This window comes from Mustelus asterias, chromosome 20 (genome assembly GCF_964213995.1).
Source record: "Mustelus asterias chromosome 20, sMusAst1.hap1.1, whole genome shotgun sequence".
NCBI lineage: Eukaryota > Metazoa > Chordata > Chondrichthyes > Carcharhiniformes > Triakidae > Mustelus > Mustelus asterias.
Window position 1 is genome coordinate 41,486,276 of NC_135820.1, and position 24,464 is coordinate 41,510,739.

A 24,464-nucleotide genomic window follows, 5' to 3' on the forward strand; every position below is an offset into this window, starting at 1 on the left:
GAACTGTAATTACATAGCTGTGTGAATCGAATAAGGCAATTAGATAAACTAATAAAGATCAGCTTTCCATGTAAATTAAGGTAAGGGTGAAAGGTTAATACATATCTCGATTTTAAAAAATGCATAATCAACCTTTGTTCCTTGATCTGCCATGTTTGGGGATGAAAATTAACTTCTGAAAGGGAGGTTTTTGGAAAGGAAAAATACATTTTGACATCCAAGATTTTCCATGTAATATCTGGAATCACATCTAAGATATCTCAGCCTTGGAATAAGACTTCTAGTTTTATGGTTTTTTATTGGTGCATTCATTTTCTGATTATACATAAAGTATACAACAGTTAATATTTTGTTGCTTTAAATTACTGTGATTGCTGTGATTTATTTATTTAATCCGTTTTTTCGCGGGCTTTTTTCAAGGGTTTAAACTCTGAGGAAGTGGGAGTAGGCTGCAGGGGATTCTGGGAGATTGTGTTTTTTAGTATAAAAGTCACTCTATACAGCGGGCAGCGTCGGGAGCGGGCTGTGGAGTGAGTGGGAAGCTGACTGAAAGCTGTAAGGGCTTTGGCTCACAGGGCTTAGGCAGAAAGGGCGAGCAGTGGTGAGTTTAAATTCATTTTTGCTGTTTCTACCTGGTACTGGCAAGGTATCTAGAGGGGATGGGTGTGCAGGCAGTGTTCCTCTTGCACTATGTTTGAGGTGAGGGACGACGTCAGTGTCCCTGCTGATTACACCTGTGGGAAGTGCACCCATCTGCAGCTCCTCCAAAACCGTGTTAGGGAACTGGAGCTGGAGTTGGATGAACTTAGGATCATTAGGGACGCAGAGGTGGCCATAGACAGAAGCTTTAGGGATACAGTTTGATGCGCGACAATCAAGCACGTGGAACAAGGCTTCAGCTATTGAAGGCTTTTATTAGCAAACAATGGAACTAACTAACACGAGTACACCAGTTCAGACTGGAGGGGTCCCGCCGGAGCAGAGGGTCTTATACCTCTCCCCAGGAGGCGGGGCCCGACCGGGATGTGCCATAACAACATTTACCACAGGTAAACACCCTAACCCAACAACATTATACAACCCCCACAGTGGCAACACCCTAACCCAACAGTAACATAGAAACAACCCACAGTGGTAACCAACGATGGTTCACCACATTCACCCCTCCTTTAAAAACAAAGGCCGGCGGGGTGCGAAAACAGGTCACATATGTACAAAATTCACAAGTCCAGACGGTCTGGAGGACCGCACCGTCGCTGTGATCTCCTCAACACCGGTTGCGACACCGGAGCAGGTGCTTGCGGTGGCGTTCTCTCCAAAACAGCGTCCGGCTGTCCCCTCGAGGACTCCCGGGCCGGTTGACTCTGGTGAGGCGATGGTGCAGGGGATCCTGGAACCTTCTGTGGTGGCGCCGATCTCCGAGTCTCAGGCAAGCTGTACATGGGAGTATAACTGTTATGCACTGGTCCCGGTGCTGACCGCGCCACATCTGGGGAAGAAATAAGTGATAGGGGATTCGTGACAGGGGGTATGGGAGCGACAGGAGTTGCTACGTCCCCTGCGGGCGCCAGGTCTCGAATGGAGACTGTGTCCTCTCGCCCATCAGGATATGCCACATAGGCATACTGAGGGTTGGCGTGGAGGAGTTGGACTGGTTCGACCAAGGGGTCGGACCTGCGGGCCCTCACATGTCGCCGCAGAAGGACGGGTCCTGGGTACGTCAACCAGGCTGGTAAGGAGATCCCCGAGGACGACTTCCGAGGGAATGAGAACATCCTCTTGTGGGGAGTAGCATTGGTTGCCGTACACAGGAGGGAGCGAATGGAATGAAGCGCATTTGGAAGGACCTCCTGCCAACGGGAGACTGGAAGGCCCCTGGATTTCAGCGCCAGTAGGACAGCCTTCCAGACTGTAGCATTCTCCCTCTCCACCTGTCCGTTACCCCTAGGGTTGTAGCTCGTGGTTCTACTAGAGGCAATCCCGTATGAGAGCAGGAATTGCCTCAAGTCGTTACTCATGAACGACGAGCCCCTGTCGCTATGTATGTAGCAGGGGTACCCGAACAGGGTAAAAAGGTCACTGAATGCCTTAATCACAGTGGCAGTCGACGTGTCCGCACAGGGGACAACAAACGGGAACCGGGAGTATTCATCTATTATATTGAGAAAATAGACATTCCGGTCCGTTGAGGGAAGGGGGCCCTTAAAATCCACACTCAGCCTCTCGAAGGGGCGAGTGGCCTTGACCAATTGTGCCCGGTCCGGTCGATAAAAGTGCGGTTTGCATTCTGCACAAATCCGACAGCTTCTTGTCACTGACCTGACATCCTCCACCGAGTAGGGCAGGTTGCGGGCTTTTACGAAGTGGTAGAGTCGGGTGACTCCAGGATGGCACAGGTCATTGTGGAGGGCCTTCAAGCGGTCCTCCTGCATGATGGCGCATGTTCCGTGTGAGAGGGCATCCGAGGGCTCATTGAGCTTCCCTGGACGATACATAATATCGTAATTATAGGTGGAGAGCTCAATTCTCCACCGCAAGATCTTATCGTTCTTGATCTTGCCCCTCTGCGTGTTACTGAACATAAACGCCACGGATCGTTGATCCGTGATCAGAGTGAACCGCTTCCCCGCCAGGTAATGGCGCCAGTGTCTGACGGCCTCCACAATGGCCTGAGCCTCCTTCTCCACCGCTGAGTGCCGAATTTCGGGGCCTTGAAGGGTGCGGGAAAAAAACGCGACGGGCCTGCCTGCCTGGTTTAGTGTGGCGGCTAGGGCGAAATCAGATGCATCACTTTCCACCTGAAAAGGGATGGATTCATCCACCGCGTGCATCGTGGCTTTCGCAATGTCGCTTTTCAAAGCCTTGAAGGCCACTTGGGCCTCCGGCGTGAGTGGGAAGGTCGTGGACTTGATGAGCGGACGAGCTTTGTCCGCGTAGTTGGGGACCCACTGCGCATAATACGAAAAGAAACCGAGGCATCTCCTCAGTGCTTTTGTGCTAGCGGGCAAGGGAAGTTCAGTAAGGGGGCGCATACGGTCTGGATCAGGGCCGATGACCCCGTTTTCCACCACGTATCCAAGGATAGCTAACCTGCGCGTACGGAATACGCACTTCTCCCTGTTATAGGTCAGATTCAGGCGAGATGCAGTGCGCAGAAAGTGTTGGAGATTCGTGTCATGGTCCTGCTGGTCATGGCCGCAGATGGTGACGTTATCCAGGTACGGGAAGGTAGCCCGCAACCCGTTCTGGTCCACCATTCGGTCCATAGCACGCTGGAAGACCGAGACCCCATTGGTGACACCAAATGGAACCCTAAGAAACTGGTATAGACGACCATCCGCCTCAAAGCCGTGTATTGTCGGTCCTCTGGGCGGATGGGGAGTTGATGGTAGGCGGACTTAAGGTCTATGGTAGAGAACACCCGGTACTGCGCAATCTGATTGACCATATCAGAAATGCGCGGGAGAGGGTACGCATCCAGTTGCGTATAACGGTTAATGGTCTGACTGTAGTCGATGACCATCCGAGGTTTGTTCCCGCTTTTAACCACCACGACCTGCGCTCTCCACGGACTAGCACTGGCTTGTATGATCCCTTCCTTGAGGAGCCGCTGAACCTCAGATCTGATAAAGGTCCGGTCTTCAGCGCTGTAACGCCTACTCTTAGTAGCGATGGGCTTGCAGCCTGGTACCAGATTCTTAAATAAAGAAGGTGTGGTGATTTTTAGTGTGGAGAGATTGCATGCGGGGCGCTTTGGGCAATTTGGAGGCTGCGGCTGATTCCCTACTGCCAGTGAAGGGAGTGGCCCACCGTACTGTAGGATCACACTCTTCATGTGGACCATAAAGTTTAGTCCGAGGAGAATTGGCGCACAAAGGTGCGGTAACACAAGGAGCCTGTATCGCTCGTAAATTGTGCCCTGCACCTCTAGGGTTACCATACAACGTCCTTGGATCGGTACAGACCGGGACCGTGATGCCATGGAAATTGTCTGTTTGGCAGGTAGAACCCGGAGTCCACACCTTTTTGCAGTGTCAGGGTGAATAAAACTCTCGGTGCTCCCACTGTCAAACAGACAATACACAGTACGACCATTTACCTTGATGTTCATCATGGAATTATCAAGCCTGTGATGCTTTGTCTGGTCCAGAGAGATCGACGCCACCGTTGGCCCCTGGGCGTCACTGCATGCAGCCGAGGTTGATACTGAGGACCCCTGCTGGTCGCTCCTAGTCGTCGTTGACCATGATGGCCGCCCCCATGAATCGCACGTGGGTGAGGGCGCCAAACGTAGCGACTCCTGGTGGTCTTCCTCCTCCTCCGTCAGCCACGATGGCGCCGTCCTGGATTCGCACGTGGTCGGACCTCGTGGGTACTGCGACGCCGAAGGAGATTGTCTCCGCTCTGGAGGGTCACAGGCTGCACTGCCGTTTTTGGGCTTTGACCTGCAAACTTTAGCATAGTGCCCCTTTTTACCGCACTGACTGCAGATCACCATTTTAGCTGGACACTGTTGCCGTGAATGCTTGGCTCCGCCGCAAAAATAGCATCGCTGGCCGCCTGGAGCTGCCGCCGTCGTCGGATCGATATGGGAGCGCGAGCCCGTGGGGCGAGGAGGGATTTGTGCTTGCTCTTGCCACGTTGTCTCCACGTGGTCTTCGGGGTGGCCAAGCTTTTCGACGCTGCCTCCAGCATCTCAGCCATCTCCATCGCTTGGGTCAAGTTGAGGTTCCCTTTCTCTAATAGCTTAAGCCGGATGTACGAGGACCCTACCCCTGCTACGAACGCATCTCGGGTGAGGTCGTACATATATTGCTCAGCCGACACATCTTTGCAGTCGTGTAGCGAGGAGGTAACGAGCGTGGATCTCGTTGGGTGGTCTCGTGTATCGTTTCTTCAAGAGCTCGATGGCCCTCGGGTAAGTGGTGGCCGCACGAATCGCAAGATAAATCGTGTCGCTTACCCTCGCGTGGAGGACCTGGAGTTTGTCGTCGTCTGTAGTAACAGCTGCAGAGGCTGCCAGGTAGTCTTCGAAACACTTCCACCAGTGGTCGAAGGTGTTAGCGGCACCGACCGCACGTGGGTCCAGCGCCAGACGCTCTGGTTTTAATATTTGTTCCATACTCCCTTTTTACTGTTGAGAGTTTTATGTTTGCTAATAAAATTGATGCGCGACAATCAAGCACGTGGAACAAGGCTTCAGTTATTGAAGGCTTTTATTAGCAAACAATGGAACTAACTAACACGAGTACACCAGTTCAGACTGGAGGGGTCCCGCCGGAGCAGAGGGTCTTATACCTCTCCCCAGGAGGCGGGGCCCGACCGGGATGTGCCATAACAACATTTACCACAGGTAAACACCCTAACCCAACAACATTATACAACCCCCACAGTGGCAACACCCTAACCCAACAGTAACATAGAAACAACCCACAGTGGTAACCAACGATGGTTCACCACACAGTTACTCCGAGGAAAGAAAAAAGATGGGTGACGGTGAGAGGGGCTGGGAGGAAGCAGTCAGTGCAGGGATCCCCTGTGGTCGTTCCCCTTAGCAACAAGTATTCCGCTTTGGATACGGTTGAGGGGGACGACATACCAGTGGTGAGCCGCAGTGAGAGGATCTCCAGCACTGTGTCCATCTCTGTGGCTCGGGAGGGTAAGGGGGAGAGCGGGAGGGCAATAGTTATTGGGGACTCGTTAGTTAGAGGGATAGATAGGAGGTTCTGTGGCAGCAAAAGAGACTCGAGGATGGTATGTTGCCTACCGGATGCCAGGGTCCATGACGTCTCGAACCATGTCTTCCGGATTCTTAAGGGGGAGGGAAAACAGTCACAAGTCGTGGTACACATTGGTACCAACGACATAGGTAAGAGAAGGGACGGGGATTTAAAACAGGAATTTCGGGAGCTGGGCTGGAAGCTGAGAGCCAAGACAAAACATGTGGTCATCGCTTGTACATTACCGGTGCCACGTGATAGCGAGTTGAGGAACAGGGAGAGAGTGCAGTTAAACATGTGGTTGCAGGGATGGTGTAGGAGGGAGGGTTTCAGATACGTGGATAATTGGAACACATTCTGGGGAAGGTGGGACCTGTACAAACAGGACGGGGTGCACCTGAACCAGAGGGGCACCAATATCCTGGGAGGGAAATTTGCTACGGCTCTTCAGGGGGGTTTAAACTAATTTGTCAGGGGAGTGAGAAAAGCAATTGTAGTCCAGAAGTCAGTGTTGAGGGTGGTGAGGTATTGGGGAAGGTATCAAGATCAAGGGTGGGTACCAGTAGACAGGAAGGTGGGTTGAAGTGTGTCTACTTCAATGCAAGGAGCATCCGGAACAAAGTAGATGAACTTGGGGCGTGGATTGGTACTTGGGACTACGATGTTGTGGCCTTTACGGAGACGTGGGTAGAACAAGGACAGGAATGGTTGTTGGACGTTCTGGGGTATAGATGTTTCAGTAAGTGTAGGGAAGCTGGTAAAAGAGGTGGAGGAGTGGCATTGTTAATCAAGGATAGTCTAACGGCTGTGGAAAGGCACTTCGAGGGGGATCTGCACACTGAGGTAATATGGGCTGAAGTTAGAAATAGGAAAGGAGCGGTCACGTTGTTAGGAGTTTACTATAGGCCCCCAAATAGTAATAGAGATGTGGAGGAAGAAATTGCTAAGCAGATTATGGATATGTGTGGGGGTCACAGGGTAGTTGTCATGGGGGACTTTAACTTTCCAAATATTGATTGGAACCTTTGTAGGTCAAATAGTTCAGATGGGGCAGTTTTTGTGCAGTGTGTGCAGAAGGGTTTCCTGACACAATATGTGGATAGGCCGACAAGAGGTGAGGCCACATTGGATTTGGTACTGGGAAATGAACTGGGCCAAGTGTTAGATTTGGTTGTGGGAGAGCACTTTGGAGATAGTGACCACAATTTGGTGTCTTTTGTTATTGCAATGGAGAGGGATAGGGCCGTATGGCAGGGCAAGGTTTACAATTGGGGGAGAGGTAATTATGATGCGATTAGGCAAGAATTAGGGGGCATAAGATGGGAACAGAAACTGTCAGGGAAAGGCACTAATGAAAAGTGGAACTTTTTCAAGGAACAAATACTGGGTGTCCTTGATAGGTATGTCCCTGTCAGGCAGGGAGGAAATGGCCGAGTGAGGGAACCATGGTTCACGAAAGAAGTGGAATGTCTTGTGAAAAGGAAGAGGGAAGCTTATGTAGGGATGAGGAAACAAGGTTCAGATGGCTCGATTGAGGGTTACAAGTTAGCAAGGAATGAGCTGAAAAAGGGGCTTAGGAGAGCTAGGAGGGGACATGAGAAGTCCTTGGCGGGTCGGATCAAGGAAAACCCCAAGGCTTTTTACTCTTATGTGAGGAATAAAAGAATGACCAGGGTGAGGTTAGGGCCGGTCAAGGACAGTAGTGGGAACTTGTGTATGGAGTCAGTAGAGATAGGCGAGGTGATGAATGAATACTTTTCTTCAGTGTTCACCAAGGAGAGGGGCCATGTTTTTGAGGAAGAGAAGGTGTTACAGGCTAATAGGCTGGAGGAAATAGTTGTTCGGAGGGAGGATGTACTGGCAGTTTTGAATAAACTGAAGGTCGATAAGTCCCCTGGGCCTGATGAAATATATCCTAGGATTCTTTGTGAGGCAAGGGATGAGATTGCAGAGCCTTTGGCTTTGATCTTTGGGTCCTCACTGTCCATGGGGATGGTGCCAGAGGACTGGAGAGTGGCGAATGTTGTTTCTCTGTTTAAGAAAGGGAATAGAAATGACCCTGGTAATTATAGACCGGTTGGTCTTACTTCGGTGGTTGGTAAATTGATGGAAAAGGTCCTTAGGGATGGGATTTACGACCATTTAGAAAGATGCGGATTCATCTGGGATAGTCAGCACGGATTCGTGAAGGGCAAGTCGTGCCTCACAAATTTGATTGAATTTTTTGAGGAGGTAACTAAGTGTGTTGATGAAGGTAGGGCAGTTGATGTCATATACATGGATTTTAGTAAGGTGTTTGATAAAGTCCCCCTTGGTCGGCTTATGATGAAAGTAAGGAGGTGTGGGATAGAGGGAAAGTTGGCCGATTGGATAGGTAACTGGCTATCTGATCGAAGACAGAGAGTGGTGGTGGATGGAAAATTTTCAGACTGGAGGCAGGTTGCTAGCGGAGTGCCACAGGGATCAGTGCTTGGTCCTCTGCTCTTTGTGATTTTTATTAATGACTTAGAGGAGGGGGCTGAAGGGTGGATCAGTAAATTTGCTGATGACACCAAGATTGGTGGAGTAGTGGATGAGGTGGAGGGCTGTTGTAGGCTGCAAAGAGACATAGATAGGATGCAAAGCTGGGCTAAAAATTGGCAAATGGAGCTTAACCCTGTAGTGGGATCCCCTTTTTAACTCCACTGGGCTTATTTTAGGTTTGGTTCTCCGTTACCCAAACCCCACCAATGCCCGAGTGATTCTCTCTCTCGCCAATGGAACAACGGCCACCTTGCGTCTACTTCACTAGAGTAGCGCTCCCAAGAGAGAGAAAAGGAAACTGCTGCCTATCCACTACCTGGCAGCCTTTCTTGAGTGGGCGGTTTCGAAGCGCCCAGGGTACCCTCAGTTCTAGACTCCGGAATTATGGTAAGGGATATTTAATATTGTGACTTGGTCAGAGATCGTTGATGAGAAATTGAAAAGATCAAAACGGACTCCAATGGAAGTCAAAGATATATATATATATATATTTGTTAAAACATCAAGGTCAATCACCAAACACCAGGAAAACAACACACAATGCCTTATGCTCTATAAGACTATAGCTATGGAAGGAATACTAAAACGGGCACAACGGAATGCTTACTTTACACAAGTTTACCAGTGTCTTAAACTATGAAAGGTGCATGCAAAAGGCCCTCCCTTTCCCCAAAGCCTCATCCACTATGATGATCTCGGGAACTTCGCGAATTACCGGAGGGTACTCACAATCCTAGTTTAAATTGCTCAGTGGGTTTCGGGCTGCGTGCTGGAGATGAATGAGAGGCAGGCAGCAACAGGAGAAGAGAGAGAAGAGTGCTGCTATGCTGGTCCGAAGAGAAAAGAGAGAGATGGCCGGCCTGACCATCCTTTTATATTGTAAAACTTGATTTTTTTTCCTGCCAACTCCGCCCCCTTCCAACCGGCAGTTCCACAGACAAAGGCTTGCTAGTGTTATCTGTAGCTGCGATCTTACAGTCCATAGAGACCAGGTGATCCCATCCCAGGTGATAGGTCTCTTGCTGTCCTTTATTGTTCCATCGGAGATTGTTTAATTGTTTTCCCATTATGGAAATAGGCTTCTCCTTGCTCTGGGACAAGGCCATTATCACCTGTATTGAGTCCAGACCAGGTGTATTGTCTTGCTGCCGGCCTAGTCTGGTGATGTCGTGAGCTCATTTTTGTGCTGCTGATAACATAATCATAATTGCTGCTTGCAATTTTTGGACTCGGCCCCTTCTCTCTCTCTCTCTCTCTCTCTCTCACACACACACACACACACACACACACACACACACACTAAATGTGAGGTGATTCAGTTTGGTAGGACTAATTTAAATGTGGATTACAGGGTCAAAGGTAGGGTTCTGAAGACTGTGGAGGAACAGAGAGATCTTGGGGTCCATATCCACAGATCTCTAAAGGTTGCCAGTCAAGTGGATAGAGCTGTGAAGAAGGCCTAAAGTGTGTTAGCTTTTATTAACAGGGGGTTGGAGTTTAAGAGCCGTGGGGTTATGCTGCAACTGTACAGGACCTTGGTGAGACCACATTTGGAATATTGTGTGCAGTTCTGGTCACCTCACTATAAGAAGGATGTGGAAGCGCTGGAAAGAGTGCAGAGGAGATTTACCAGGATGCTGCCTGGTTTGGAGGGTAGGTCTTATGAGGAAAGGTTGAGGGAGCTAGGGCTGTTCTCTCTGGAGCGGAGGAGGCTGAGGGGAGGCTTAATAGAGGTTTATAAAATGATGAAGGGGATAGATAGAGTGAACGTTCAAAGACTATTTCCTCGGGTGGATGGAGCTATTACAAGGGGGCATATCTATAGGGTTCGTGGTGGGAGATATAGGAAGGATATCAGAGGTAGGTTCTTTACGCAGAGAGTGGTTGGGGTGTGGAATGGACTGCCTGCAGTGATAGTGGAGTCAGACACTTTAGGAACATTTAAGCGGTTATTGGATAGGCACATGGAGCACACCAGGATGATAGGGAGTGGGATAGCTTGATCTTGGTTTCAGATAAAGCTCGGCACAACATCGTGGGCTGAAGGGTCTGTTCTGTGCTGTACTGTTCTATGTTCTATGTACTGCTCTACAAAGTGGCAGGGAGGTGCAGCTTCAGTGTTGGTCAAGATGACAAAGCAGAGCTTCATGTTTTAGCAACAGTGATAGATTGAGTGCAACCTACAAGTATTTTGATGTGGCTCTGGTTACTTGGAATGAGCTGACAGGAAGAAGCTATGTGTTATACACCCCAAATCAATTGTGCAAGTTCCTGTTAAGCAACAGACGTAGAACAATAGATGTCTCGCTGTGAGTTTCAAAACAACTAATTTAAATAGTTTTGAGATCCTAAACTGCAAGATCAAGGAACAGCCTGAGACCACGTTATGACAGTAGACTTGCTGGAAGTAGTTTGCTATCCGCTGTATTTCACTTTTGTTTTCCTAATTGGGAGCGATTGACAATTGTCAAAGTAGTGATATGTTGTAGGTGAAAAAGCAAAGAAGGTTTCTCATATCTTAGTGATTGTATGCTTTGCATTATGTCGTAGATCTAGTGAAGAAAGTTAACACAGCTGCATTAATTGATCTTGACTAATACAGCGGCTGGGTACGAACATTGGCCTCAACACTCCTGGGTTGGTGAGACTGGAGATTTAGTCAGGATTCTCTTTCCAGATCAGATAGCTAAATGTTAATGAAGGCAGGATTGATACAGTAACTCACTGGGCAGAAACGAAGTGGAGAACAATTGATGGGAATAGGAGTGGATGTCTTTTTATCTACTTTCAGAACAAATGCAACATAAAGCTCTTTGTACTGTGCGCCCCCCACCGCCCCTTAACATACCTCTCTTCAAAGGTCACCTCATTCCACCAATGTGAATTTTTCTGTTTCCCTTACCAATTATTGTTGTGTGTTCTGAGGGTAGCATTCATCAAGAACCATTTGATCATTTTCTCACTGAGGGTTGCTTCTGATAGCTGTCTCTGTAGAAAACTGGTATCTGGTCACTACCGGTAGCATTAGGAGGACACAGGGTGTATTGGAAGGATTTGCGGCTGATAACCCGAGATCCTAACCACTCGCATGAAAAAAGTTTTTACTCATATCAATCATTACTTCTTTTGGTAATTACATTACATCTAGTTCTCAATCATTCCATCAATGGGAACAATTTCTCTCTATTTTTGTTCAGACCCCTCAATTTTGAACGCCATCATCAAATTCCCTCTCAATCTTCTCTACTCTAAGGAGAACAGCCCCAACTTCTCCAATCTATCCATTTATCTGAAGTTCCTCATCACTGGAACCATTCTTGTAAAACATTTCTGCACCGTCTCTAACGCCTTCACATGCTTTCTAAAGTGTAGCACCCAGAATTGAACACAGACTCAAGTTGAGGCTGAACCTGTGTTTAATGAAGGTTCATCATAACTTCCTTACTTTTATAAATAGAGGTACTCTGTGCCTCTGTTTATAAAGCCTGGGATCCCATTTTAATCACTTTCTCATCCTGCCCTGCCACCTTCAATGATTTATAGGGTCATAAAGTTATAGAGGTTTACAGCATGGAAACAGGCCCTTTGGCCCAACTTGTCCATGCTACCCTTTTTTTAACCACAAAGCTAGTCTCAATTGCCCGCGTTTGGCCCGTATCCCTCTATACTCATCTTATCCCTGTAACTGTCTATACGCTTTTTAAAAGACAAAATTGTACGCGTCTCTCCTACCACCTCTGGCAACTTGTTCCAGACACTCACCATCCTCTGTGTGGAAAAGCTACCCCTCTGGACCCTTTTATATATCTCCCCTCTCATCTCACACCTATGCTCTCTAGTTTCAGACTCCCCTACCTTTGGGAAAAGATGTGCACATATACCCTAGATATCTCAGTTGATGCACCACTATTAGAATTGTACACTTTAGATTATATCACCTCCCCTCAGTCTTCCTACAAATGTATCACTTCACACTTCTCTGCACTAAATTTCAACTGCCACCCGTCTGCCGATTCTACCAGCCTGTCTATATACTCTTGGAGTCTATCACTATCCTCCCCACAGTTCTCTATACTTCCAAGTTTGTGTCATCTGTAAGTCTAGCTTGTTAATATCAAGAAAAGCAGTGGTTCTAGTATCCACTGGGGAACCCCACTGCATAACTTCCTCCAGTCTGGGGGACAACCGTTCACCACTATCTGTTTCCTGTCACTCAGCCAGCTTCGTATCCAAGCTATCACAATCTGTTCTATTCCATGGGCTTCAACTTTGCTGATAAGCCTATTAGGTGGTATCTTGCTTTTTGGAAGTCTATGTACACCATAGCCACACTATTGCCCTCTCTGTTACATAAAGTAAGCTGTACCACAGTTCTGGGTGGCATATAATTTTAATAGTTACAGTACTGGATATTCAGCAAAGTATATTTTTAAAAATCAGACAATGTAACTTGCATTTACAGAGCACTTTCTGTTTTTATTAATATAACCTACATGTGTTCTTAGCATGAATGTATTATTTGGTAATGTTACTAACACGCACGGTATGTGCTTAGAAAATTATGACTGTTGCATGATTGCCGAGCTGTAGTCTCATTGAGAGGCAGAGGTTATGTCATCTCGGTGTAAACAGAACTTCAGTCCTTTTACAACTCATCATAGAAACCCTACAATGCAGAAGGAGGCCATTCGGCCCATCGAGTCTGCACCGACCACAATCCCACCCAGGCCCTACCCCCACATATTTTACCCACTAATCCCTCTAACCTACACATCCCAGGACTCTAAGGGGCAATTTTTTAACCTGGCCAATCAACCTAACCCGCACATCTTTGGACTGTGGGAGGAAACCGGAGCACCCGGAGGAAACCCACGCAGACACGACTGTCATTAGATCTTGGAAATCCAAGAATAGTCTTTTAGCTGCTTTCATTTTTTATATAAAAATGCACTGGGAATTGAGGGGGAATATTATCCCATATTTTGCCATTTTGCAATAAACATAGTGCCATGTTTGGCATCAATGGCCATAACAATTTGTGTAATTTATTAAAACAGATCCAAAATGGAAGATAATGATTGTGATGTAGTTTTTGCAGAAGATTAAGCTTGCATAAATTTCTCTGTTATGCATTAAACTGTGCATTTCTATCTGGCATTATTGCACAGTATATGTTAATGTGAAATAACATAAATGTTTTACCTAAATAATAGATGTTTGAGAGTATTTCTAAAACAGAGATCTAATCCAGAGAGTGAGTTGGTGTCATGGAGCAGGTGACAGTCCGCTGGATTAGATTACACCTTTGAAATCCCTTCTTGGTATCTATTAACATCTCATAACTGCTCTCATTTTATGTGGTGAGTTATTATGTCTTTATCAGTTTTTCTGACATTTAACCACGAAGCAAGTAGGAACATAAAGTTTAAAGTTTATTTATTATTTATTAGTGTCACAAGTAGGCTTACATTAACACTGCAATGAAGTTACTGTGAAAATCCACACTCCGGCGCCTGTTCAGGTACACTGAGGGAGAATTTAGCATGGCCAATGCACCTAACCAGCACGTCTTACAGACTATGGGAGGAAACCGGTGCACCAAGAGGAAACCCACGCAGACACGGGGAGAATGTGCAGACTTCACACAGACAGTGACCCAAGCTGGGAAACAAACCGGATCCCTGGCACTGTGAAGTAGCAGTGCTAGGCACTGTGCCATTAGTAGCAGAAATAGGCAAATTCAGCCCTTCGAGCTTGCTCCGCCATCCTGATCTCAAATCCAACTCCCCACCTGTTCCCCATATCCCCTTATCCTTTTTTAAAATTCGAAATATATCTATCTCCTTCTTGAAATCATTCAATGATTCAGACTCCAGTAGGTCTTGGTGGAATTTGTTTATAGTGCTCTTTCGGTTGTTTCAAATTCATTTTACAAGTTTAACTGTTGTCCCTTATGTGATTTGAAATCTAGTGAAGTAAAGACCTCATCTTCCTCAGTTAAGATTTCTCCCATGCTAACTGACTCAAGGTATAATTATTTGCGGCACGGTAGCACAGTGGTTAGCACTGCTGCTTCACAGCTCCAGGGACCTGGGTTCGAATTCCAGCTTGGGTCACTGTCTGTGTGGAGTTTGCACATTCTCCTCGTGGGTTTCCTCCAGGTGCTCCGGTTTCCTCCCACAGTCCAAAGATGTGCAGGTTAGGTTGATTGGCCAGGTTAAAAATTGCCCCTTAGAGTCCTGGGATGCGTAGGTTAGAGGGATTAGCGGGTAAATATGTGGGGGTAGGGCCTGGGTGGGATTGTGGTCGGTGCAGACTCGATGGGCCGAATGGCCTCCTTCTGCACTGTAGGGTTTCTATGATTTCTATGAAATAAAATGCTGCACATGTACCAAAACATTTATTTTAATATTATGTGTTGCTCGTTTGACATTGCATAACAAAGTATTCCTTCGAGAGGCAGTATTGTACCACATTGTGCAATTTGCCTATATAATGATCCTTCATGTAATCAGCCAATTTATTTTATTTGAAAATGATTCATTTATTTTTATGTGCTGGCAAATTGGCAAGCTGAAGTATGTAAGTATACACTTAAATTTAAAAAAACAGTTTTTGATTAAATTAACATTGTTAATGATACAGGTGCTATTACTAGGACAGTCCACATTACTAATACTGTGCAGGTCAAAATCATTTGCTGTGCATTCCTCCTCTCTCTCCCAAAGTGGAAATGGATTGATAAGCCCCCAGAGCTACAGCCAAACTAAAGACTCTTTTTTATGCTGTGGTGGTAAGCACCAGGTTTATAGAATTTGTCCAGCCAAATGTAAAACCTCTGGGAGTAGTTAAGACCAACACCTCAGAGGATTCACTAAAAATAGATCTTTTCAGTGGTCCGTATGAGTGAATCTAAGTGGTTGAACAATGGAGTTATATATTTGCAGCTCACACAGTATCACTTTCCACAGTAAGAATTCCCCTCAGTTACAACTATTCTTGGTAACTGGAGTAAAAAATGAAGCTTGGGGGAGGGGGTGAGAGGTGGTAGGGGAGCCCAGAGGGCTAGGGGTGTGCAAAGTTATGTCATAGGAGAAAAGTTCTCCACAAACCACTTTTATTGGCTCCAGCAGAATTGTTTCACCTTGTTAGAACATAAATTCACAAAATTCCTAATGGCACAACCCAAACTAGAACCCAAAATGATTGGGAGATTGATGGAGCCTGTTAAAAGTGTTATTGACTGCAGTGTCTGACTGTAACTTGTGTTATGCTGGGGGGATTCTGGGTGTAGTTACAGAGTCAGTAGCAATGATTTTTAAGATCTCTGCTAGTTACAGGAAGGACATGGTAGCTTTCTATCTATTGCTACCAGTTCCATATTGACTGTCAGTGAATTGCTGTTGATTATGAGGGAAATCTAAGTGATAGCTGTGTTACTATTAGTTCTCGGTGCAATTTCATGAGTTCTTATTAGTTACTGGTGGAATTAAAGTTCTTCCCATCTCTGGTTTCCCTGCTGTAAATCCCTAAGTTTCCTTTTTCCATCCTGCCTTTGGGTGACTTGTTGGTTCCTATTCTTGAAAAACAACAAAAGCCTATGTAGGGTGTTTTATTAGACCTTTAGTCTAATAAAACACCCTAAGGCACTACAACGGGAACGTTATAGAGCAAGCTATGACACCGTGCCACTTAAGGTGATAGTAGGACAGATGATCAAAAGGTTCTTCAAAGAGGTAGGTTTTAGGAAGTGTCTTAAAGGAGTATAGTGCAGTAGAGCAGTGGTGAGGTGAAGAGAGGGTATTCCAGAGTGGAGGTATGGGCAACTGAAGGCACCAGAGGTGGAACAATTAAAATCAGGGATGCAGAAGAGGCCAGAATTAGCTGAGCACAGATATCAAGAGGATTATGGGGCTGGAGAAGATTACAGGCATAGGAAGGGCGGAGGCCAAGGAAGGAATTGATAATGAGGATGAAAATTTTAAAACCAAATCACTGCTTGACCGGAAGCTGATGTAGGTCAGCAAGCATAGGGGTAAAGGGGGAATAGGATTCAATGCAAGTGAAGACAAGGGCAGCAGAGTTTTGTATAACTTAATGTTTACAGCGGGTAGCATGTGGAAGACCAGCCAGGAGCGCATTAGAATAATCGGGTCTAGATGAAATGATGGCACGAATGAGGGTTTCATCAACAGCTGAGCTTAGACGGGTGAAGTTGGGCGCTGCTATGGAGGTGGAAGCTATGGGGGTTTCCTAATGTTCAGCACGAGTGTTAGGAGGTGATGGCCTAATGGTATTGTCGCTAGATTATTAATCCAGAAACTCAGCTAATGTTCTGGGGACCCGGGTTAGAATCTCACCACGGCAGATGGTGGAATTTGAATTAATTAAAAATATCTGGAATTAAGAATCTACCAATGACTGTGAAACCATTGCCGATTGTTTTAAAAATCCATTTGGTTCACTAATGTCCTTTAGGGAAGGAAATCTGCCATCCTTACCTGGTCTGGTCTACATGTGACTCCAGAGCCACAGCAGTGTGGTTGACTCTCAACTGCCCTCCAAGGGCAACTAGGGATGGACAATAAATGCTGGCCATAAAAAACAAAATTTTGCCGGTTACTTGTTCCCTGGTACATTCTCTATGGCAACACCTCTACCAATCAGAATCCACTTATCAACCAATCAGCACTCTCCTCACGCAGCATACTTTGTTGTTCCCTTTATAATTGGTATTCTTGCAAATCTGACCTAATGAGTTCAAGACAAAATGTTTTGACAGCATGTTTTTATTTTTTTGACAGCAATACTCAAGCTCAGTACTAATAAACAAAGTAAGAGTTTTAACAACACCAGGTTAAAGTCTAACAGGTTTATTTGGTGGCAAATGCCCTTAGCTTTTGGAGCCCTGCTCCTTCGTCAGATGGAGTGGATATCTGCTCCCAAACAAGGCACACACAGACACAAAATCAATTTACAGAATACTGATTAGAATGCGAATCTTTACAGCTATAAAGATACAGACAATGCGAGTGGAGGGAGCATTAGGCACAGTTTAAAGAAATGTGTATTGTCTCCAGTCAGGACAGCCAGTGAGATTCTGCAAGTCCAGGAGGCAAGCTGTGGGGGTTACCGATAGTGTGACATGAACCCATAATCCCGGTTTAGGCCGTCCTCATGTGTGCGGAACTTGGCTATCAGTTTCTGCTCAGCAACTCTGCGCTGTCATGTGTCGTGAAGGCCGCCTTGGAGAACGCTTACCCGAAGATCAGAGACTGAATGCCCGTGACCGCTGAAGTGCTCCCCCACAGGAAGAGAACAGTCTTGCCTAGTGATTGTCAAGCGGTGTTCATTCATCCGTTGTCATAGCATCTGCATGGTTTCCCCAATGTACCATGCATCGGGACATCCTTTCCTGCAGCGTATCAGGTAGACAACGTTGGCCGAGTTGCAAGAGCAGGTACCATGTACCTGGTAGATGGTGTTCTCACGTGAGATGATGGCATCCGTGTCAATGATCCGGCACGTCCTGCAGAGGTTCCTGTGGCAGGGTTGTGTGGTGTCGTGGTCACTGTTCTCCTGAAGGCTGGGTAGTTTGCTGCGGACAATGGTCTGTTTGAGGTTGTGCGGTTGTTTGAAGGCAAGAAGTGGGGGTGTGGGGATGGCCTTAGTGGGATGTTCGTCTTCATCAATGACATGTTGAAGGCTCCGGAGGAGATGCCGTAGCTTCTCTGCTCCGGGGAAGTACTGGACGACGTGCCCCGTGTTTGTCTTCTGAGGAGGTCCGTGCAGTTTTTCGCTGTGGTGCGTTGGAACTGTCGATCGATGAGTCGAGCGCTATATCCTGTTCTGATGAGGGCATCTTTCAGCGTCTGGAGGTGTCTATTGCGATCCTCCTCATCCGAGCAGATCCTGTGTATACGGAGGGCTTGTCCGTAGGGAATGGCTTCTTTAACGTGTTTAGGGTCGAAGCTGGAGAAGTGGAGCATCGTGAGGTTATCCGTGGGCTTGCGGTACAGTGAGGTGCTGCGGTGACCGTCCTTAATGGAGATGCGTGTGTCCAAGAATGCAACTGATTCCGGAGAGTATCCATGGTGAGTCTGATGGTGGGATGGAACTTGTTGATGTCATCATATAGTTGTTTCAGTGATTGTTCACCATGAGTCCAAAGGAAGAAAATGTCATCGATGTATCTAGTGTGTAGCATCGGTTGAAGGGCCTGTGCAGTGAAGAAGTCTTGTTCGAACCTGTGCATGAAGATGTTGGCATAGTGAGGTGCGAATTTGGTCCCCATGGCTGTTCCGTGTGTCTGGATGAAGAACTGTTGTTGAAGGTGAAGACATTGCAGTCCAGGATGAAGCGGATGAGTTGTAAAATTGCATCTGGAAACTGGCAGTTGTTGGCGTTGAGTACTGAGGCCGTTGCAGCAATGCCATCGTCGTGGGGGATGCTGGTGTAGAGTGCCGCGACATCCATTGTGACGAGGAGTGCTCCTGTGTGTTGAGTTTCTGTAGGAAGTCCGTAGTCTTGCGACAAAAGCTGGGGGTTCTTTGTACAATGGGTTTCAGGATGCCCTCGACATAGCCGGAGAGGTTCTCGCACAGGGTCACATTGCCCGATACGATGGGACGGCTGGGTGTGTTTGCCTTGAGTATCTTCGGGAGGCCGTAGAGATCTCCAACGCAGGGAGTACGTGGGATGAGAGCACAAAGGGTGCTCTGAAGGTCCGGATCAAAGGTCTTGATCAGAGTGTTGAGTTGACGGGTGTGTTCTTTGGTCGGATCTGTGGGTAACTGTCTGTAGCGTTCCTTGTTGTTCAGTTGTCAGTACACTTCTTTGCAGTAATCCGTTCTGTTCTGTACTCAACGCCGACAACTGCCAGTTTCCAGATGCAATTTTACAACTCATCCACTTCATCCTGGACCACAATGTCTTCACCTTCAACAACCAGTTCTTCATCCAGACACACGGAACAGCCATGGGGACCAAATTCGCACCTCAATATGCCAACATCTTCGTGCACAGGTTCGAACAAGACTTCTTCACCGCACAGGACATTCAACCGATGCTATACACTAGATACATCGATGACATTTTCTTCCTTTGGAGTCATGGTGAACAATCACTGAAACAACTATATGATGACATCAACAAGTTCCATCCCACCATCAGACTCACCATGGATACTCTCCGGAATCGGTTGCATTCTTGGACACACGCATCTCCATTAAGGACGGTCACCTCAGCACCTCACTGTACCGCAAGCCCACGGATAACCTCATGATGCTCCACTTCTCCAGCTTCCACCCTAAACACGTTAACGAAGCCATCTCCTACGGACAAGCCCTCCGAATACACAGGATCTGCTCGGATGAGGAGGATCGCAACAGACACCTCCAGACGCTGAAAGATGCCCTCATCAGAACAGGATATGGCGCTCGACTCATCAATCGACAGTTCCAACACACCACAGCGAAAAACTGCACGGACCTCCTCAGAAGACAAACACGGGACACGGTGGGCAGAGTACCCTTCGTCGTCCAGTGCTTCCCTGGAGCAGAGAAGCTACGGCATCTCCTCCGGAGCCTTCAACATGTCATTGATGAAGACGAACATCTCGCCAAGGCCATCCCCACACCCCCACTTCTTGCCTTCAAACAACCGCACAACCTCAAACAGACCATTGTCCGCTGCAAACTACCCAGCCTTCAGGAGAACTTTGACCACGACACCACACAACCCTGCCACAGCAACCTCTGCAAGACATGCCGGATCATTGACACGGATGCCATCATCTCACGTGAGAACACCATCTACCAGGTACACGGTACCTACTCTTGCAACTCGGCCAACGTTGTCTACCTGATACGCTGCAGGAAAGGATGTCCCGAGGCATGGTACATTGGGGAAACCATGCAGACGCTACGACAATGGATGAATGAACACCGCTCGACAATCACCAGGCAAGACTGTTCTCTTCCTGTGGGGGAGCACTTCAGCGGTCATGTGCATTCAGTCTCTGATCTTCGGGTAAGCGTTCTCTAAGGCGGCCTTCACGACACACGACAGTGCAGAGTCGCTGAGCAGAAACTGATAGCCAAGTTCCGCACACATGAGGACGGCCTAAACCGGGATTATGGGTTCATGTCACACAATCGGTAACCTCCACAGCTTGCCTCCTGGACTTGCAGAATCTCACTGGCTGTCCTGTCTGGAGACAATACACATTTCTTTAATCTGTGCCTCATACTCCCTCCACTCACATTGTCTGTATCTTTAAGACTTGATTAGCTGTAAAGATTCGCATTCTAATCAGTATTCTGTAAATTGATTTTGTGTCTGTGTGTGCCTTGTTTGGGAGCAGATATCCACTCCATCTAACGAAGGAGCAGGGCTCCAAAAGCTAATGGCACTTGCTACCAAATAAACCTGTTGGACTTTAACCTGGTGTTGTTAAAACTCTTACTGTGTTTACCCCAGTCCAACGCCAGCATCTCCACATCATGACTAATAAGCAAAAACAGAAAAGCTGAACATACTCAGCAGGTCAGACCAGCATTTGTGGAGAGAAAAACAGAGTTAACTTTTGAAGTCTGTGATCTTCCATCAGACCTGAAATATTAGCTCTCTTTCTCTCAACAGATGCAGCTGCTGAACGTTTCCAGCTGTTTCTGTTTTTATTTTAGATTTCCATCGTCTGCAGTATTTTGCTTTAATACCATTTTCTACTTGCATGGCCTGGCAAAATTAGCCTTTTTAAATGTGTTGTGATCCCAGCTGATACTACTGGACCCAGAGCAGGACACTGGCTCAATTGATCATAAGTGTTATCTTGTTGTTTAAAGATGTGGATGAACAGGGTCGCAATACTGCTGATTAACCGAGTAATTTTTTTAAACAAGAAAAGATTACCTATAATACACTCCTTCTTCACTCCCACTATACCTTTGCAAGTATATACAGATTAATAAGGATTACATAAATTACAAAATATATCTTGTACTCTAATGTTCTCAGTAAGTACACAGACCATTTAAACCAACAGGTGAAATGTGGTTAGACACACCACACTCTGAAACCTAGTGACAGGTGCTACCCCATTCAACTTCTGTGGATTTCTCATCAAAGTCCCCCCTCCCCAGATGCTTGTGTCACTGTGAGCTTCACTGAAGTGTTTCCAAGCTCCACTCTCAAAAAAAACCTGCCCTGGACTCTTCTCCCAAAAAACACTTTCTCTTGGATGCTTTCACCAAAGATCCACTTCCAGGATTTCAGTCTCTTCTTTTCAATATTCCTCTATATATGTCAACAGAACACTACTGCTTCACCGGCTGTCTTAAGATGTCACCAAACTTTGAATTACCTTGCATGTCTGGCTTACCTCCTAGTTAGCTTTAAATCTGTTTGTTGGAGCTGTTTCTTTAACTCGGAGCATTTTCTCTGCTTTTTACTTTAACTTCACCTAACAGGACCTTATTCAACTTCTTGTTCCTCGTTCTTTAACTTTACTGTCTTCCTGAGACATACTTTAGTCCCAACTCCCTGGTTTCTGGACTTTCTTTTATTCTTTTGGGAAGTCTGCTCCCTGCAGCTCCCATGTCCTGTTCAGTTCTCCTGGCTAAAATTAACTCAAAAGTTTTTTTCTGCCCCAGGGTGGCCCCTGGTTGCTAAGCAACAGTCTAGTTTTCCTTTAATCCCTGTTTTGTTTCACATCATAATCCCTTATGGCCATACGGGCATCTGAACCAAACCCTTTCAAGTGCAGAAACAGAATTAAAACTTATTAAAGCGATGTCTTATTTCTAATACCTACAATAATAGATTAAAATTACCCCTGTTTCCTGACAGTTGCAATCAATAATGTTAGTTGTAAACTTCTTATTTTTACTTGCTAGCTGGCATCATTTTCTATTTGCAATGCACTGTAATTTCTGTTGCTGTATACATCACTTTTCATTCACATTTTGCAGCAGTCCTGTTTGCTGTTGCAAAGGCAGTGATGCACAATCCTTGACAACCCATGCAAGGAATTCTGTGCATTCTCACTTAATAAAGGGTTTTTGTTTATGGCAGGCAGGCCCAGTACTGTATCTAGTCCTGGCCTATGGTCAGCTACATCCTGTTCCAACATTGTTACCTCTACTTGTCCTTCCTCTGTTGAACTGTGTGTCTCTCTCTTCCTCTCTAAATGATTACAGTGTTTTGTCTCTGATGTTGATTGTGTTGGGCATTGTGTGCATTGAATTGTGCAGTGCTAGGTTTGTGGGGCTTAAAGCTGCCATCTCAATTTTGGAGAGACTTCTAAAAGAAGAATGATGGAAGTACACTTCTGTCTAGCTGAATATTGTCAGTTTAGGATTGTTACCAATATTTTCCCAGTTTCGGTGACATCAACTGCTCTCGAGTGCCTTCCTTTTGCAGGAGTTATCTTGCACGGCCATTTATCTATTTTAAGGCTCTATAATCAAGAGATGTGACAATAGCGTTGTCTTGTGATCTGGACCTGTGGCTTTTGTGCATATACGAGCACTTGGTGAGATGAGAGTTGATATGAATTGTTAAGCTGATTTATTTCCTATTGTAATGCAACACTTGTAATTAGACCTATTTCCATTAATGCAAGTACAGTTTTTGCATGATGTAAAATGGTGAAGATACCATACTACCCTGTGTCAGTGGGTCATCTTGCTTGCCTTGAAATATCATTTTCTAAATTTCTTTCCACTGTATTCCATTCTTCTTGCAACCTTTTGTTGCCTGCACATCACTCTTTCCACTAAAGCCATCCTTGGATTTGATGGTGTTTTTGTGTCTCTATGGGGGGGGGGGGGGATTCTGACCACTTTAATGTGGATGATGGGGATCGTTTTTAGGTCAGAAACCCAGATGCATGAGTAGCAGGCTTTTTTTTCCAGAAGGCATCCAATAAGGATACTGTCTCCTGGATTGCCCTTTCCCACCTCAAATGGTCTGGGAAAATATTTCCGGCTGGATGCAGAAAGAAATCAAAAACTTTCCAATACAATGAACCTGAGGCATTTATTGATTACCCATCGTAACAAACTGCCTATTATTTGACAATCTATGAGAAAACACATGAGAGTTCTCTCAATAGCACTTTGACTTACTGCCTTAATCACAACCCTTTAATTTTCAGAAATATATCATGTCTGACAACATATTTTATAATCTGCGAGGTTGGATCGAGGGGTGGGGGAAGGAAGCCAGTTGTGGGGAGGGAAGCTGGTTTGCTTAGTGGACAGGGGGGAGCGCTGCTGCTCCTCTTGGTCATTAGTACTGATAGGACAAACTTGCCTGCAGTCATTCTTTTGGGTACGGACAGCAACCAGTTTGTTGATTAGTTAATCTATTTTGGGTGGTAATGGTTGAATGTTTGGCTAAGATATCAGGAGAAATTTCCTGCCTTCTTCATTCCTTTATATCCAGCTGAAAAGGTCGATGTGACTTTGTACAGGAAATCATTGGCCTGGACTTGCATTGTACAATTCAATGGCACACTGCATTGGAACATCAATACAAGTGCTGCTATAGCATTTTGTTTAATGTTTGTTGGTTGTATTATATCAAAAAAGTAAAAACCTTTCCCTGATGGCATGGTAGGTAAAGACACTGCTAATGAGAAGACAAGGAAAAATGAGTGGGAGGGGGCCATATGGCACATCGAGTTACTTCACCACTCAGTGAGATCATGGCTAAAATTCAATATCCACATTTACACTCTCTCCCCTTATCTTTAGGACCCAAATATCTTGAATTTATAGATTCCCTCAGCATCCAGAGTCCTTGGGGTTAGAGAATTCCAGAAATTTGCCACACTCTGAGCAAGGGCTTGGGAGATGAGTGGGAAGCAACCTATGACATGAGAGAAGCTTTGAGTTACAGGTTTGCGGAGGTAAGCCACAAGCTGGGGAGGCAGTGTGACCAGGAGGACCGAGGAGCAGAAGAGGCCGCACCAAAATGGTGCCGGTCAGGTCACACAACCCTGCGCCATACCCAGGGCAAAACAGCATTAAAACAAAACTCCTGATGCTAAACGCAAATACCAACACGATAACTGACTGACAAAAGGAAACAACTTAAAACAGGGTGACTTAAAGCAAGAGCTCACTGTATTAGACACTCATATGGGGAGGCAATGGCGTCGAGGTATTGTCATGGGAGTAGTAATCAAGATATCCAGGGTAATGCGCTGGGGATCCA

At 46.3% G+C, this 24,464-nt stretch overlaps 2 protein-coding genes across 4 annotated transcripts in view; one reads left to right on the forward strand and one right to left on the reverse strand.

Moving 5' to 3' along the window:
* cyp24a1 (cytochrome P450, family 24, subfamily A, polypeptide 1) overlaps positions 1-24,464 on the reverse strand; it is a 105,289-nt gene that overhangs the window by 63,773 nt on the left and 17,052 nt on the right. The window lies entirely within an intron of this gene.
* zfp64 (zinc finger protein 64 homolog (mouse)) overlaps positions 1-24,464 on the forward strand; it is a 73,152-nt gene that overhangs the window by 20,896 nt on the left and 27,792 nt on the right. The window lies entirely within an intron of this gene.